Source organism: Trichosurus vulpecula, chromosome 8 (assembly GCF_011100635.1).
Source record: "Trichosurus vulpecula isolate mTriVul1 chromosome 8, mTriVul1.pri, whole genome shotgun sequence".
In the NCBI taxonomy this organism is placed as follows: domain Eukaryota; kingdom Metazoa; phylum Chordata; class Mammalia; order Diprotodontia; family Phalangeridae; genus Trichosurus; species Trichosurus vulpecula.
The window spans coordinates 257219096-257237017 of record NC_050580.1 but is presented as its reverse complement, the minus strand read 5'-3'; the positions used below and the strand labels follow the sequence as shown (position 1 = coordinate 257237017).

General features: G+C 36.6%; 1 pseudogene; it reads right to left on the bottom strand.

The window, feature by feature from the left end:
* Positions 1 to 590: 590 nt before the first annotated feature.
* On the bottom strand, positions 591 to 1415 carry LOC118829916 (annotated as a pseudogene).
* Between the last annotated feature and the right edge of the window lie 16507 nt (positions 1416 to 17922).

Sequence of the window (17922 nt, the reverse complement as noted above, 5' to 3'; positions counted from 1 at the left end):
TTTCATGTTTACTTTATGTTTCTCCTGGACCTTATATGTCAAACTTTCCATTGAGTTCTGGTCTAATTGTCACAAATACCTAGAAGTTTTTCAATTCACTAAATATCCATTTCCTTCATTCAGCATTATGCTCAGCTTTACTGGGTAAGTTATTCTTGGTTACCACACCAACTCCTTTTCATTTTGAAATACAGTGTCCCAATTCCTTTGTCCTTTTAATGTAGAGACTGTTAGATATTGTGTTATCCTTACTGAACCTCCGTAGTATTTAAACTGGTGTTTTTTTCTTGTTGCTTGCAGTGGTTTCTCCTTAACTGGAGAGTTTAGGAACTTGGTTATGATGTTCCCATGAGTTTTCATCTTGAGATCTTTTTCATGTGGTTGATCAATGGATTTTTTTCATATATACATATATATTATATATATATGTATATGTAATATATGTATACATACATATAGTATATATATATATATACTTTAAAATAAACTATTTTTCTTTCTTCCACTATGTAAATTAGTTAGAAATAGAGAACATTTCTCTTTCTGTCCCCCCACCCCCAACCCCAAGACTTTCAAAAATCAATACAAAATCATGTACAGATGTTGCCCTGAATTTCATTTGTTGTCACCAGTTTCTTCATTATCTCTGTACCATGAGAAATATTCTTAACTAATCCTTTCAAGCTTGTTACACCAAGTATTGGTTTGAAAGCTTCAATTGTAACTAGGTCTACTTTCATCATATCAGTGTAATACAATTGCTGGAATTTTCCACACTTGACAATAACTTAGAACTGCAGCAGGAAGATGATGTATGATATTTGGCTGTTCTAAGCGTACAACAGCCAGCATTGTGGAAACTGTGTTTTTAGGGCTTTCAGGAAGGGAGAAGGAAGGTTTCAACTGGATTCTAAAGTGTTATAGTCAGTCACATGATGAGATGTAAGAATAGTTATCTGTAAATTTCTCTTTGGGAAAGCACCAAAAACCTTTTCAAGCCAGTTTTATTGTCGATCTTCAGCAACATAGCAACTGCACTGGCACAGGAAAATGGTAGGATCTGATTTTACACAGTGGAATGCACAAAAAGTATCTGTTGGAGAAAGATTTGTTGTATCTGTTGTTCTGCACCATTCATTCCATAGCTTAGTAGATACAATTTCTTCCCAGGTTTCTGAATTCATAGCAAATGAAGACAAAAATGCTACTGCATTATGTCCTATGGCCACTATAAACTTTGAACATGGATACTGCTGTAGAAGTGGAATTTCCAAAGTTACATTTGTCTGACTCCAAAGGACCTCTACTTCTCTCTTCCTGTTGAGCTCCTGCCAGACTTCTCCATCCTCGAGGTTATTGGGCACCCAGGGGTCCTCCTCCAGCCACTCGCTTCCAGAGGGCCAGCACCTCTCCATTTATATTTTACGTTCTCATTCCAGAACTTCAGGGTAATTTTCATTAGTGATTTCTTGTAATATATCTAGACTTATTTTATCATAATTTTCAGGTAGTCCAACAATTCTTATGTTATCTTTCCTTGCTCTGTTCTCTAAATCAATTGCTTTTCTAATGACATATTTCATATTCTCTTTTATTTTTTCATTCTTTTGATTTTATTTCTTGGTATCTTATAGTGTCATTAGCTTCCCCATGTTCAATTCTAGTTTTTAAGGGTTATTGTCTTCCTTAAGTTTTTGGATCATTTTTTCCATGTGTATGGCTTTCTTTTCATAATTTTTTTTTGTTTCCTAATTTTTCTTCAACCTCCCTTCTTTCATTTTAAAGTCTTTTTAAAGCTCTTCCAAGAACTCATTTGGGATTTGTGACCATTTGACATTTTTCTTTGAAGTAGGAATGGCTTTTTAAACTTCATCAACTTCTTCTTAATATGAACCCAGATTTTTTTTTCTATCTCCATAGTACCTATCTATTGTGTTATTTCTCCTTTGCTCATTATTTTAGTGACTTATTGTTATGGTCAGGTTGTAGTCCCCAGGTGTAGGTGGTGATGCCTCAGACTTAGATGTTTTTGTACTGTTCTTTTCTAAGCACTATCTGGGACAGTCAGCCTCAGGCAATCCTCTCCACCCTGAGACATGGCTAGCAGGAAAGGAGTCAACACAAGAGGGAGAGAGAAAAATCTCCCAGGCTTTTGAAATATGAGCTGAAATCTTTCTTTACCTGAAGAAGCCCCATCAGCTGTTCATGGGTAAACCAAACTAATACAATAAAAATGACAATTCTACATAAGTTAATTTACTTATTCAGTGCCATACCAATCAAATTACCTAAAATTATTTTATAGAGCCAGACAAATAATAACAACATTCATCTGGAAGAATAAAAGGTCAAGGATATCAAAGGAATTAATGAAAAGAAATGCAAAGGAAGGTGGCCTAGCTGTATCACATCTAGAACTATATTATAAAGCAGCAATCATCAAAACTACTTGGTACTGGCTAAGAAATCAAGCAGTGCACAAGACACATTCAACAACTTTAGTAATCTACTGTTTTGAGAAACCCAGCTTCTGGGATAAGAACTCACTATTTGACAAAAACTTCTGGGAAAACTGGAAAATAGTATGGGAGAAACTAGGCATAGAGTAATATCTTACACTGTATTCCAAGGTAAGGTCAAAATAGGTACATGATTTTGACATAAAGGGTGATACCATAAGCAAATTAGGAGAGCAAGGAATATTTACCTGTCAGATCTATGGAGAAGAGATAGAAATCATTATGAAATGCAAAATGGATAATTTTGGTTACGTAAAATTTTTAAAAGTTTTTGCATAAGCAAAGCCAATTCAACCAAGATTAAAAGGAAAGCAGAAAGTGGGGAAATAATTTTTACCACCAGTGTTTCTGATAAAGGCCTCATTTTTCAAATATATATGGTCAATGGATGTGAATAGACACTTTTTGGATGAGGAAAAGAAAGCTATCTATAGTCTTATGAAAAAATGCTCTAAATCACTATTGATTAGAGAAATACAAATCAAAACAACTCTCAGATGCCACCTCACACCTATCAGATTGGCTAATATGACAAAAAGGGGAAATGATAATTGTTGAAGATGTGGGAAAATTGGAACACTGATGCATTGTTGGTGGAGTAGTGAACTGATCCAGTCATTCTGGGGAGCAATTTGGAACTATGCCCAAAAGGCTACAAAAATGTGCATAGCCTTTGATCCAGCAATACCACTACTAGGTCTGTATTCCAAAGAGATCATAAAAATGGGAAAAGGATTCACATGTACAAAAATATCTATAGCAGCTTTTCTGTAGTGGCAAGGAAATGGAAATTTAGGGGATGCCCATCAATTGGGGAATGACTGAACAAGTCGTGGTATATGAATGTAATGGAATAATACTACTCTGCTATAAGAAATGGTGAATAGGCAGATTTCAGAAAACCCTGGGAAGACTTACATGAAGTGATGCTGAGTGAAGTGAGCAGAACCAGGAGAACATTGTACACAGTAAGAGCAACATTGTGGGCTGATCAATTTCGATAGACTTAGCTCTTCTCAGCAATACAATGATCAGTGACAATTTCAAAAGACTCATGATGGAAATGGCTATACCCATGCAAAGAAAGAACTATGGCATCTGAATGCAGATTGGAGCATACTATTTTCAGAGCTGCAGCAGGAAGATGATGTACGATATTTGGCTGTTCTAAGTGTACAACAGGCAGCATCTTGGAAACTGTGTTTTTAGGGCTTTCAGGAAGGGAGAAGGAAGGTTGCAACTGGATTCTGAAGTTTTATAGTTTTTCTTTGTGGTGGCTTTTCCCTTTTTTTCTGATTTTTCTTTCATAACATGACTGATTTGGAAATCTGGGTCCCAGCTCAGACATCAGGAGGTCACCTCACCTATGTTTAATATGATTGTAAATGCATAGCCTATATCAGATTGTTTGCCATCTTGGGGAGGGAAGGAGGAAGAAAAAACTTTGGAACTCAAAATCTTACAAAAGTGAATGTTGAAAACTACCTTTACATATAATTGGAAAAAATAAAATACTAGTAAATGAGGGGAAAAGTAGGGGAGGGGAGAAGTTGCAACAGCTTCCTCATCTCCCACCAAGAAAAAGAAAAGCAATCATATTTTGTTTTATGTGTGTGAGTTCTTTGAGGGCAGGAACTATCTTTTGCCTCTTGTATCTCCATCACTAAGCACAGTGGTTGGCACAGAGTAGGTGCTTATTAAATGTCTACTGACTGACTGCTATATAGAGCAACTGTATGCTATTCGAATTTTTCAAGGTTTTTCTGGAAAGAATTTTTCCCCTTAAATCAACTAGGAGGAAAACCTGCGAAATAAGAAAAGAATGACATTTTAGTAGAAAATTTTTATTTGAGAAAGTAAGAAACTTTTCTCTGTCCTACGATTTCATTGGAATAGGGACCTGTTGCATAAGGAAATTCTTTTTACTAACGCAAATTGACATGTGTTTTTGCAATGTATAGTTTTAAGTAGTTTTCAAGAGAAGAGAGAGTTTAAGTGACTTTCCCAGGGCCCACAGACAGTATATGTGAGAAGAGAGACTTCAACCTAGATCTTCCTGGATTTGAGGGTGGTTCTCTTTCGATTACACAAGGCAGTCAAAATGAATATCTTCACAATAGATAAGTGGTCCAAGTATATGAACAAATAGTTCTCAAAAAAAATTGCTAACTATTAACAATTAAAAGAAAGGTCAAACAATAATGAGGTTTCACCTTACACCAAGTTACTGACTTAATGTTCCTCACTGAACAAGATGACAATCCACAACTTAATCCCAATCCAAGGTTTCATTTTCCGAATCTGAATGAAATGTGAACATTTGCCTTAAAATTTTATGTTCCCTAGTGAATTTTACAAGTCTCTAAAATATTTAGTTAAAAGATGAATTTTGTAGCCTGACCATTTCCCTTTAAATTCTTAATGAGATTGTTGAAAAAAATCTTTGGCTTTTAAAAGCGCATTGTTTTAATAGAAGCTACATTCAGAGCTTAGAATGCTCTTCAGAGTACTAGCTTTATTAAAGTCCCAACATTGCACTAAAAAAAGGTGATAAAAGATGAAACTCATCACACTAATGAGTTGTCGGCATAGGTCTAAACTGATTCAACTATTCTAGAAGGCAATATTTTGTTATGAGAAGGCAATGGCTAGAATGCCCATGAATGTTGATATAGAGACGGCACTGCTGGTCAATGACAAAGATGACAGCTATGTATACGTCATATTTATAGTAGCTCTTTCCCATCAATAAGGAAAGGAATAAGTTGTAGCACATAAATGTAATGGAATAATACTGCTCTCAAAGAAACAATGAATTTGTTGCATACAGACAAAAACAGGAATAATTAACAAAATATTTATAGAAATATGTTTTGTAGTAACTGGAAACAAAGTAGATGCCCATGAATTGGATAATAGCTTAACAAATTGTATAAATGTAATGCATAATACTGCATACTATTCTATGGGAAACCATGAATATGGTGTATACAGTGTAGTATAGGAAAAATATGTTAATTATTGAAAAATGAGTATGTATAATGAGGAAAGCAGTTAACACAATGATTATAATAATGTAAGTGAAAAGAACAGCAACCACAAAACAGGAAACTCAATATAGCAAAATTATAATGACCAAATTTAGCCCCAAAGAAGAAACAGGAGAAAACAGATATCCCACCTGACACACAAATGCAGAAAAAAATTTGCACGAACAAAACCAATGAAACTGTGTATACCCTTTGACCCAGCAATATCACCACTATGTCTGTATCCCAAAGAGATCAAGAGCCAAGATGGCAGAGTAAACGGTAAATTGCTGTAGCTCTCTCATATTCACCTCCAAACAATCATAAAATAGTGCCCCAGAACAAATCCTGGAACACTGGAGCCTGTGGAAAAACTGGGTGGAGCATTCTTTTACCCTGGGAGACTTGGAGGATTGTCAAGAAAGGCCCGTCTCACTTGGGTAAAGGAGACGCACTTTACAGCACAGGAAGCATCCCAGCGAGCCAGCAGCAAGCTCCACCTCAGCAAACCAGTGGGAGATCCTGAGCCCCAGCATGGTACAGCAAGCAAACACCAGCACCAGTCCCTGCTCCATGCCTTAACATAGCCAGAGGAACCAGTAGACTCCAGCTCTGAGAACCACCACATGCTTCAGTGTAGCCCACTTCAGTGCAGCCCCTGGTGGGTAGGTGGCCTCCAGCAGCCAGATGTCCATGTGCTTCAGTGTAGCCCCAGGAAAATGTAGAAAAACCCTGCACTGCCTCAGCACTGACCAGACACCACCACTAGGAGCAAAAGCGGCCAATGGTATACCTATTTGTTGTGAGTGAGGATTTTATTTTTTGTGAGAGAAATGTTGGTGGTTGGATGAGTACGTAGTGAAAGTGATGAGGAAAAGAAAGAAAAAAGCATCAATAAAGCACTTAGAAAATATGGAGACAGAAGAAAGTTCAGCAGGGGACACAAATAAAGAGAGAGGTGTTGACATGATCAAAATAGATACTTTAAAATATCATTCGAAATTGAAGTTCAGGGTTTAATATACGATCTTTTTCTATTTTTTTTTGTATATTGAAATGGAAAATAAAGAGGAATGTTATTCCCACCTTTTGATGTGATGTAGTCACAAAATGTAGTTGTGCATGATGGAGTTTCATTGTATACAGAAGATGTGTCTGTGCTCTTATCCCCCTATCAATTTCATATACCTCAGTGATTGAATCAAGAAAGACTAATTTGCTGCAAAAAAAATAAATTAGCCACACTTCTAGGAACTTTAATAATTAAGCCATGAAAAGTTTGAGAGATTTTTTCTCTCTTCCCCTTCTCCCAACATTACTAAGGTCATTTTGAAGGGGAGTTCATGGACCCCTAGAATACCCTGAATTCACTGGGAAGCAGAGACATACATACCCTCTAAACCAGACCTGCTCAATTTGGCGGTAGGTAGGAGCCAAAATTAAAATAGACTAAACTTCTTCAGGCCACAGATAGTGGCTCATTTTCCAAGTAAAGGTATAATTAATAATTAAACTATTTTTCAAATAAACCATATTTTTATAAAAGGAAAATTTCAATTAATATCAATTAATTGCACTTGATACTTAAGATTTTAATTTATCATAAAATCACTCCTCTCAGACTATTGACAGACTGCCAATGGTTGGTTGCTACAGGTCACATGGCAAACAGGCAACGCACCCACTAAGTTACGTGATGGGCACTAAAGTGACTAGTGGAAGGTGGGGTAAGAGGGACATGGACAAAACACTCACTACTTCTTTACTTTCTTTTACATCCTCTACATTTTTGCAGGCCACCCAAAATCCTTTGGCGGGCCACAAGTGACCCATGGGTCGTATGTTGTGCAGGTCTGCTTTAGACAGACATGGACACAGAGATACAGTCACTAGCAGGATGAAGCAGCTTCCAAGAAGAGCAACCTCCAGCAATTGAGTCAAACTATCAAGAAGACTCTCAGAACTCATGGTGAGGACTTTCCCAAGAGAGAAGGGATTTCTAGCCTTCTTAGTACCAAGAGTTAGAAGTTGTCTTTGCTACACCTCTATCCTATAAGGGTGATTCATTACCAGTGGATTTTATTCTGAATGCATTCTTCCCACTGTTGCTCTAGATATGGATGAGGACACCTCAGTTTTATGGGAGGAATGTTGTTTAAATATTGATCTTACTATTCCATATAAATAAATGCCTTTGCTAAGACCTGAACAAGTCTCCTGTTAATAGGAAGTATATGGGAGGTGAAGATAGACTGATAGCTCATGAGGCTGTAGTGTTAGGAGTACAAATCCATACACAAGATTATCTCTAAATCCAGAGTACTACCTACACTCTGGAGATGCAGCCCATAAGTTCAAGGACCATATTGGGGGAGTAGTCCAGAGGGAGTGCTACACTGGGTTCTAGGGTTAACCCTGTAGACCTACATTCATAATGCTTGCTTATAAAATGTTTATTTTGTACATTAGTCAAATTCATAATAAAAAGAGAAAAATGGTTCTCAACCTTGAATTTATGAACTTTTAAAGTAATAGTAGACAGCCATATTTCAATTAATTTGTTTCTTTTGTGAAACCCTCTGCATTTTATCTTATACATTTAAAAACATTCTGAGAAGAGGTCCAAAGGCTGGACTAGGCTACTGGAGATGTACATGCCAAAAAAAACATTAAAAAAATTCTGAGCTAGAAGAAACCCTCAGCATATTGGGTAGAGCCTCTATAGAGGATTTATGGAAGTATAAGAATAATAATAAATAAAAATAAATGAGAAGGCGAGGATTAGATAAGCTTTCTCCCAGTGGGAGGAAAATCTGTACTCATGAGATCATTGATTCACTAAAACATCAGTATAACTGGTTAATTCCTGCCATAAAAATATAGATGCTGTCATATTAAAATTAGTAATAGTATGAGAGAACAGTCTATGATACATCTAATAAACTCCACTGAACAAGCACCCAGTGGGTCCCAGAGCCCATTTGAAGATTTTTCTCTAGGAGCAGTTACATCTTTCCCATAAAAGTTTATAGTCATCAATTAGTACATGAATGTAAACTTACCACTTATAAGATCAACTATATAAAAAGAGGTGTTGTGTTTGGTAATGAAAATGAAACTCCGTAAACTAGTACTTGATGCTTCTGGTACAAGGGCAAAAGGACTTATTATGTCTGCTAATGCTGAACTCGGAAAGCCTGGAAGGTCGTCATGATACATAATCTTCTTTATTTCGGCTTCTCCTTGAATGCTATTGAAAAAGAAATTTCATGTCATTTAGTTCTATTTTAGTGGAAGCAAATATTTAGGGTATTTGTATTAGATGATCGCTAAGGAATGTTCCAATTCTAGCTTTATATTTTTCTATAGTTATTTTCAAAGTCATAAAAACAGACAAACATTAAATAGAACCAATCAAGTTTTAATTTAATGCAAAGACTTATTGGCACAGCTTTTCTTCCTTTCTATTGTTCTTCTAAAAATCCAACACATAAAATAATCTGTAACTATTTATTTTATAAAGAAATTGAAGACATCAGTATAGAATAATCATCACTTTCACAGTTCTACAGAAAGGGTAGTAAGAGCAGCGCACTGGGCTAAATCCATGAAGGGATCCATTTTGCTTGCTGTCAAATTACGTGAGGAGTTATTGGCACAGTGTAAGAGGCCAGGAATGTATAGCCTTTTCTCTAAACCTAGAAAGGGAGTGCCCTTTGACCATAAGGGTAACAAACTTAGCGAGGAGTTCACAGGTCGTGAAAAAAAAATGGCTTTGGATTTGTAATTCTTCTCAGTTTAGGAACAAAAGAAACAAACACAAAAACAAGCTTTACTTTAAGAAAGGAGATGTTTGTGTAAAGGCCACACAGGAGTTCGAGACACTCCAGGAGAATAAGGAGAAGGGAAAGGAGAGGTGAGTGTTGTGTCTCATAGCAACACTATAGATGTGACAGGAGTAGGAGTCTGCCACATCTATAGTTCCTCGAGACTAAACAGGCAAGCAAAGATGTGCTTAACTGTGGCTTTTTCGTTGTTTTGTTTGTTTGTTTGTTTGTTTGCAGGGAATACTTACTCCAGGAGCAGATGTGCTAAGAGAAACAAGCCAGCAAGGAAACAATTGGCCTCTACCCTACCCTAGGCTTAGTTCTGCTCAATTATGTTTTTGTTTTAGCTCCATGAAAGAATACATTTGCCTGCTCCTGGTGTTGTTGTCTGGTGTCCCTTTGTTTGTAACGTGAGGGCTCAAACCTAGTAGAAAGGAACCTTTCCTAATACAGGGCTGGGAGCCCAAACCCCAGTCAGCCCTTAGAGAATATGCCCTCTAATTGAGGGCATTAGTAATTTTTCTAATTCTAATTTCTAATTTTCTAATTGAATTTTCTAAATTCAATTTCCTAACTATGCTTCCAAATGCAAAACTACTCTATATGGAAGTCATATTTTATAAATAAGTTATGTTATACACAAGCCAATATTACATAAGAATCTATGGAGTGGCTAAGTGGTAGCAGGTGGCAGAATCTTCCCACATATTAGCACTTTGTAGTCAGAAACTTTGTTATCAGAAGAGTGCCATAGGAAGCAGAGTGGCATGAACCAGGATGCTAAAAAAATATCATAATGGTTTGAAAATATAATGAAATAGAAAAAGAAAGCAGTGAAGCAAAATAAATTCTTTTTTGGAGTATATGGGATATAATGATGATACCTAAACCAGGAAGAGTGAAAACAGAGAAAGCAAAAATAGACCTATTTCCTCAATGAATACTATAACAAAACTTTTAAGTAAAATACAAGTAAGAAGATTATGGCAATACATCTCAACAATCGCACACACCATGACCAGATGGGGCTTAGACCAGGAATGCAGAGTTGGTTCAATATTAGAAAAACCATCATCAGCATAATCAACCATGTTAACAACAAAAATCATATGGTTATCTCAACACATGCAGAAAAAGCTTTGGACAAAATATAACACTCATTCCTATTAAAAACAGTAGAAATCATAGGAATCAATAGAGTTTTCTTTTTTGGAGGGGAGAAGGCAGGGCAATTGGGGTTAAGTGACTTGCCCAAGGTCACACAGCTAGTAAGTGTGTCAAGCGCCTGAGGCCAGATTTGAACTCAGGTCCTCCTGACTCCAGGGCCAGTGCTCTACTCACTGTGCCACCAGCTGCCCCTGGAGTTTCCTTTTAAAATGATAAGTAGTATCTATCTAAAACCACCAGTAAGCATTATCTGTAATGGCTAAGAAGGCTAGAAGCCTTCCCAATAAGATAAAGGGTGAAACGAGAATGCCCATTATCATCATTATTATTCAATATTTCTCTAGAAATGCTATTAAAATAAGAGAAGAAAAGAAGTGGAAAGAATTAGAATAGGCAGTGAAAAAATAAAACTATCATTCTTTGCCAATGATATATCAGTGTAGTTAGAGAATCCTAGAGAATCAACTTAAAAAAAGCTTGATGAAATAATGAACAACTTTAGCATACTTGCAAGATATAATCCAAGTCCATATAAATCATCAGCATTTTTATATATTATCAACAAAGTCCAGCAGGAAGAGATAGAAAGACAAAAGTCATTTAGAATAACTAAAGACAATATAAACTACTTGGGAGTGTACCTGCCAAGGCAAATCCAGGAACTAAATGAGCACAATTACTAAACATTTTTCACACAAATAAAGTTAGATCTCAAGAATTGTAGGAATATTAATTCCTTGTGGGTAGGCTGAACCAATATAATAAAAATGACAATGCTACCTAATTTACTTCTTCAGTGCCATACCAATCAACCAAAAAATTATTTTATGGAGCTAGAAAAAAATTCATTTAGAAGAACAAAAGGTCAAAAATATCAAGGGAATTAATGTGAAAAAATGTGAAAGAAAGTGACCTTGCAGTAGGAGATCTCAAACCGTATTTAAAAAGCAATCATCATCCAAACAATCTGATATTGCCTAAGAAATAGAATGGTCAATCAGTGGAATAGAGTAGGCACAAAATAGTGTGTAGATAGTAATAGCAGACAACAGTGAATAGTAGTAGATAGATGTAAATGACCATGAAAATCTAACATTTGGAAAAACATAGATCGAAGCTTTGGGGATAAGAATTCACTAAGTGACAAAAATTTGCTGGGAAAACTAGAAAGCAGTTTGGCAGAAACTAGATATGGACCAACATCTCACACTGTATATAAAGATAAGGTCATCATGGGAACATGATTTAGACATAAAGGGTGATATAAGAAAATTAGGGTAGCGTGGAATATTTTACCTGTTAGACATAGGGATGAAAAAAGAATTTATGACCAAACAAGAGAGGAAGAGCATTGTGAGATGTAAAATTGATAATTTTGATTATATCTACTTAAAAAGGTTTTGTACAAACAAAACCAATGGAGCCAACATTAGAAGGAAAGCAGGAAACTAGGGGAATTTTTTTTTTACAGAAAACTTCTCTGATAAAGACCTAATTTCTCATATATATGAAGAACTGAATCATATTTATAAAAATATGAGTCATTCTCTATTGATAAATGGGCCAAGGATATGAACAGGCAGTTTTTAGAAGAAATCAAATGTATCCATCACAGTTACATGAAAATTGATCTAGATTACTAATTTTTTTTTCAGTTTTGCCTCTTTTATTCAAAGCTAAAAAACGATGCTTGAGAGTCAAAGTAACATGTTTTTAAATAAGCTCAGAAGTGAGAGGTAGTGGAAAGGGGGAAATAACAGCTTTCAGGTGGGTTTGTGAAGGAATTTTTGTTTAATAATATGAAAAGAATGTATAAATAAAGAATTGAGACATGAGAAAAGCATTGGTTCAACACTAATGAATCTACGAGAACTAGGATTTTAGGAATATAAACAAGATATTTTAAAAATTGGGAACTGCAAAACAATAGTTTTCAGATAAAATCCCTATTGGGGCAGCTAGGTGGCATAGTTGACAGAGCACCAGCCCTGGAGGCTGGAGGACTCAAGTTCAAATCCAGCCTCAGACACTTGACACTAGCTGTGTGACCCTGGGCAAGTCACTTAACCAAAAAAAAATCCCTATTAACAGTGGAGTCTTCAGTAAGACTTCTTCCCATTATTCTTATATTAGAGTCCCATTCTCTGTCTCTGGGGTTTCTCATATGGAAAACACAGATAGAGCCCAGACTGATCCCTATGGTATCACCTTTTCCTCCCACTAAGCTTCTTAATGAAGCTGGCTGTCCATTCCAAGCTTTCTTGAAAGAGGATTGGAATCACTTCATAGACCCTCATCTGCCAGCTCCTTATTGTTAACCTACTGTTAGCCAACATGCCAGGTTCATCAGCTGTGTTTCATGAACCATAATAAACTGCACATTTTGGCTAAGTAGATTAGATCAGGAGTGCAAGGAAAACAATATTATTTTCTTTTTAAAATTTTAATCTAAACCCATATGGTGTGGTTCCAAAGGTACAGGTTTTTCTTCACTTAGTGATGAATAAAGTTTGAACCTTAATCTGAAAAGCAACAACTGGCAAATCTCAATGTTGTAGTTAAGAATACAGTACAACCCACAACAGAAGGAGGGAGAAGGGAGAAGGGGCAACACATGCTTCACCCCGCCTGGGATGGTTTCATTCAGTACTGGACCTATTCAGAGTGGGGAACAAAAAGGCAACTTTCAAAAAGGAGTATAAGTTACTGAGGAGGAACATTCTCTATACTCCTTCCTAAAGAGAATCAGGAGGGGATTATCTGTTTCCTGAACCAGATTTGGGAAGGAGAGTCCAACTTCTTCCCTCCATACCACCAATCCCCAAAATAACTATCTACTGGCTAATAGATTTTTTAAAAAAACCCACAATACCAACACCACCGAAGAATAAAGTGAAACAAACTAAAAAAATAAACCCTAAGAAGCGCCTGATTATTTGCTAGGTTGGCACCAGAAAGAAGCGTCAATAGTTTTGAGCCTAGAATTAGTCTGTTAGAGAGTAATCGAAAGTATGTCTTGTTTTTTAAACCCTTCCCCCTTAAAAATTAGAAACAATAAACAAAAATAAAAGCTAGTACTGATCAGTTTCTGACAATACACACTCAAAATCAATTATCATTTATATTGAGTTGGGAGAGGAAATGGGGACCCCAATAGTCTATGTCTCACACTAGGAGGGTGGGCTTGGGTGCAGGGCATTTACCATTATTGCAAAAATGAATTTTAATTTCTCTTTAGTTTGATTTAAACATTGCTTTTAGTATGATGCAGACACCAGTTTTGCAGAGGGGCCTCTGGAGGGGTGTTCATAGCAACACGCACCTGTGGTTCATCTTCAGTTTCAGAATCCCCAGTAGAGCCAGTGTTGCCTAGTCAAATACATTTTTGGGTCTTTCTGTGTAAGCACAGAACACTCCATGTATTTGACAGCCCTCAGGTCTCAAGCCAGCCTTTCAACACTTTCTGGAGTGATGGGCTTCTGTTTGTTCTTGGTAAGTTTCTCAATAGTAGCAGGGTCATCTCTGAGATCAATTTAGGTCCCAACAAACAAGATAGGAGCCTTGGACAATAGTGAGTAATCTCTGGTACCCACTTTTCTTTCACAATTTCAAATAAGGATGGAGATACCACTAAAAGATGGACACATATGTCTGTGGATAACTGAGGGGTTGTGCTCTGTCATAATGTTCCTGTCCTACAGTATCGAACGGTCAAAGAGTGTAGGGCTCTCCACCACACACAGCCATAACTGCACAATTGTCAAATGCCGTTGGTGCAAATTCAACTGGGAATTTGTTTGTTGTATATGAGATCAGAAGATGTGTCTTACCAAGGGTACCATCACCCATAACAATACATTTAAAAGTCTGCGTTGCTGAAATCTTGTATCTACTTTTGGTATTTCAAATCCAATATAATTTCCCCTCATCTTTTGCTTCCTCCAAATTCCAGGTTATTTTCATGTTATTTTGATTAGCCAGGTTTTTCTAATTAGAGCATTTCTCTTTTTATTTCCTAGCACAGATATTCAGCTTCTCCCTCCCAATAACTATTGATTAAAAAATGCAAAATGCAATAAAACTGAGTACCTATAAGATTGGCTAATATGATAGAAAAGGAAAATGATAAACGTTGGAGACGATGTGGAAAAATAGGGACACTAATGCATCATTGGTGGAGCTGTGAACTGATCCAACTACTCTGGAGAGCAATTTGGAACTATGTCCAAAGGATTATAAAACTGTTCTCATCCTTTGACCCAGCAATACCACCACTAAGTCTGTATCCAAGGAAATTTTAAAAAAGTAAAAGTACCTATGTGTACAAAAATATTTATAGCAGCTCTTTTTGTGATGGCAAAGAATTGGAAATTGAGGCAATGCCTGTCAATTGGAAAATGGCTGAACAAGCTGTGGTATATGATTGTGATTGAATACTGTTGTGCTATGTGAAATGCTGAGCAGAAAGCTTTCAGAAAAACCTGGAAAGACTTACATGAACTGATGCAAAGTGAAATGAGCAGAACCAGGAGAATACAGTACATAATAAGAGCAATACTGAATGATGCTTAACTGTGAATGACTTAGCTATCCTCAGTGCTACAGTGATGCAAGACAATTACAAAGGACTTATGTTTAAAAACGCCATCCACCTCCAGAGAAAGAACTGTTGGAGTCTGAATGCAGATTGAAGCATACTTTTTTTTACTTTCCTTATTATTTTTTGGTCTATGTTTTCTTTTTGCAACATGGCTATTAGGGAAATTTTTGCATGACTGTATGTGTATAATCTATATCAGATTGCTTGCCTTCTCAAGGAACTGTGGGAGGAGGGCAGAAGAGAAAGAACTCAACATTTTTTAAAATGAATATTAAAATTTTTGTTTACATGTAATTGAGAAAAAATAAAATTAAAATTAAAAAATATAAACTGATGAAAAAATATCCCAACATATATATATGCATACATATATGGTGTGTATGTATATATATATATGTATACATACACACACACACACACACACACTGTGTATAAAGGTAATTTGACCATCCTCACAAAAAATGGAGTATAGGGGACGTGGGAAAAATTAAGATTGAATATGGGAAACTAATAGGAGTATAGAAAGCGAAGAAAAGTGAGAGGGTCTGGAAAACCAGGACTTATACCCGAACATGAAGGACTCTAAGATCTGAAACAAAAAAGAGACTATTTTGTGCACACCCTTCCACCTCCAGCAACTCCTAAAATTGGCTTTTACAATTCTTCACTCCCCCGAGAACAGGAGACAATTTGGGCAAAAGTGTGTTTGAGTGGAAAATATTTTGGAAAATTGCTTTTGGTCATTTCATTCCTCCCCATCATTCTGAAAGGACTAAATCAGGCTCACTTTCATACTAGTCCTTACTCCAATGCTTTGTTCCACGACTGTAACAAGCGTTTACTGAGCTTATTCTGTTAACACTATACTATGCTTAGCATCCAGGGTAAAGATGATTGAGACACGGTCTTGACTCAAGGGAATTTATAATGCAGTTGGAGAGATAAGACAGGAATATAACTATCATGCAAAATGAAATAACAGAAAGGATGGAAGCACAAAGTGCTGTTTAAGATAGCAAGGTGACATAGTGGATAGATGGCAGAATTTGAAGAAGTCCTAAGCTCAAATCCTTCTTCAGCCACTCCCTAGCTGTGTGACCCTGGGCAAGCCACTTAACCTCTCCATCCCTCAGTTTCCTCATCTATGAAATAGGGATAATAATTTCACCCACCTTGGAAGGTTATTGGGAAGATTAAATGAGTTAATGTAATGTAAAGCATTTTGCACTCTTTAAAGCACTATGTAACTGCTTGCTGCAGTTATGAGAGCTTTTTGGAGGGAAAGATTACTTGCTGACTAATGTGCATAATTCCTTTAATGGGGTACAAAAGCCCATCATTCCACAATTAATATCTGAAATAAAATGCCCACCTGAAAGACATTTACTAAAACTCACCCGCATTCAAATTCGATCAGTCAGTGAACAGGTATATATAACTGACATGAGAATGTGTCTAGGTTTGTGAGGAAGGAGAGGATTGTGAGGCAGGAGAAATCAGGCCAGCACCATAAATTAGGAGGAGATGCAAATTGAAAGGGAGCAACTGGAGGATTGGGATCACTGAAGTTGCTGTAAAGTTCTCAGTTTTCCTAATAGTTACTTGTATGTACTCCCAGTCATCTGTAAAATAAATAGAAACTGTATTTAAAGGTGTTTTTATATTGCAAAGCTTTTGGTCTGTGTGTGTACCTAGGCAGGACTCTTGTCATTGAGCCACAGAGTACAAGCCAAGACTACTTCATATGACTGGGAATATTTTCTTTAAACATGCCCAACTTTATAATAAAGGAGGTACATCTCCTGATTATTCTTTGAAGTACCATTGGGCAATCCTCTTTTCCAAATAGCTGCATCCATTTCACTACCTGCACCTACAGATTCAGAGCCTCCTACAGTCTGAGACTAGTTCCTGGTCTTGGCAGGAAATTGATAGGGAGCTCTAAACATATATCACCTTTGATTCAATATCATGGTCTTTCTAGTTACATGTTCCCTAAACGTTCAGCTCAGAATTTCTTTTTTCCTGATTTTCTGGCTCCATCTCTTATCTAGAACAGCCTACAGTCTTGGTTCCTATTGGTCTCCCTGTATTCCAGACACATTTTTTTGCTCTGACTTTGAATACCTCAACTTTCAAACCCACTAGAATTATTAGTTTCTCTAAATAAAGGATTATTTCTTTTTTTTAATTGTTGTCTCTGTAAGTCCAGTGACTAGCATATCTCCTTGCACATAGAATTATCTGGACTACTGATCAATGTCTCTGCTTTCAAAGTTGTTAATGTTATAACATTTTATAAGAAACAAACTTTGAAGAATAGCCATGGAGGACTTCCAATAAAGGTAAAAGAGTGAAAGGTCAAAATCCAGTTTCTTCTAAAACCACTCCTAAAAAAAAACAAAGGTGGAGGGCAGCGCAGCTAGGTACTACAGTGAATAGAGCACTAGGCCTGGAATCAGGAAGACCAGAGTTCAAGTCCAGCCTCAGAAATTTACTAGCTGTGTGACCCTGGGCAAGCCATTTAACCCTGGTTGTCTCAGTTTCCTTATCTGTAAAATGAACAGAAGAAGGAAATGACAAACCACTCCACTATCTTTGCCTAGAGCACTCCAAATGGGGTCATGAAAAGTCAGACATGATTGAAATGGCCAGACAAAACAACAACAAAAGCCTGCACTAAGTGAAATGAGAGATGAGGAACAAAACTATGGTAAGATAATCCCCATAAACTATAGATTGGTATGAAACAAAGCACCTAAGGACCATCCTAACAGACC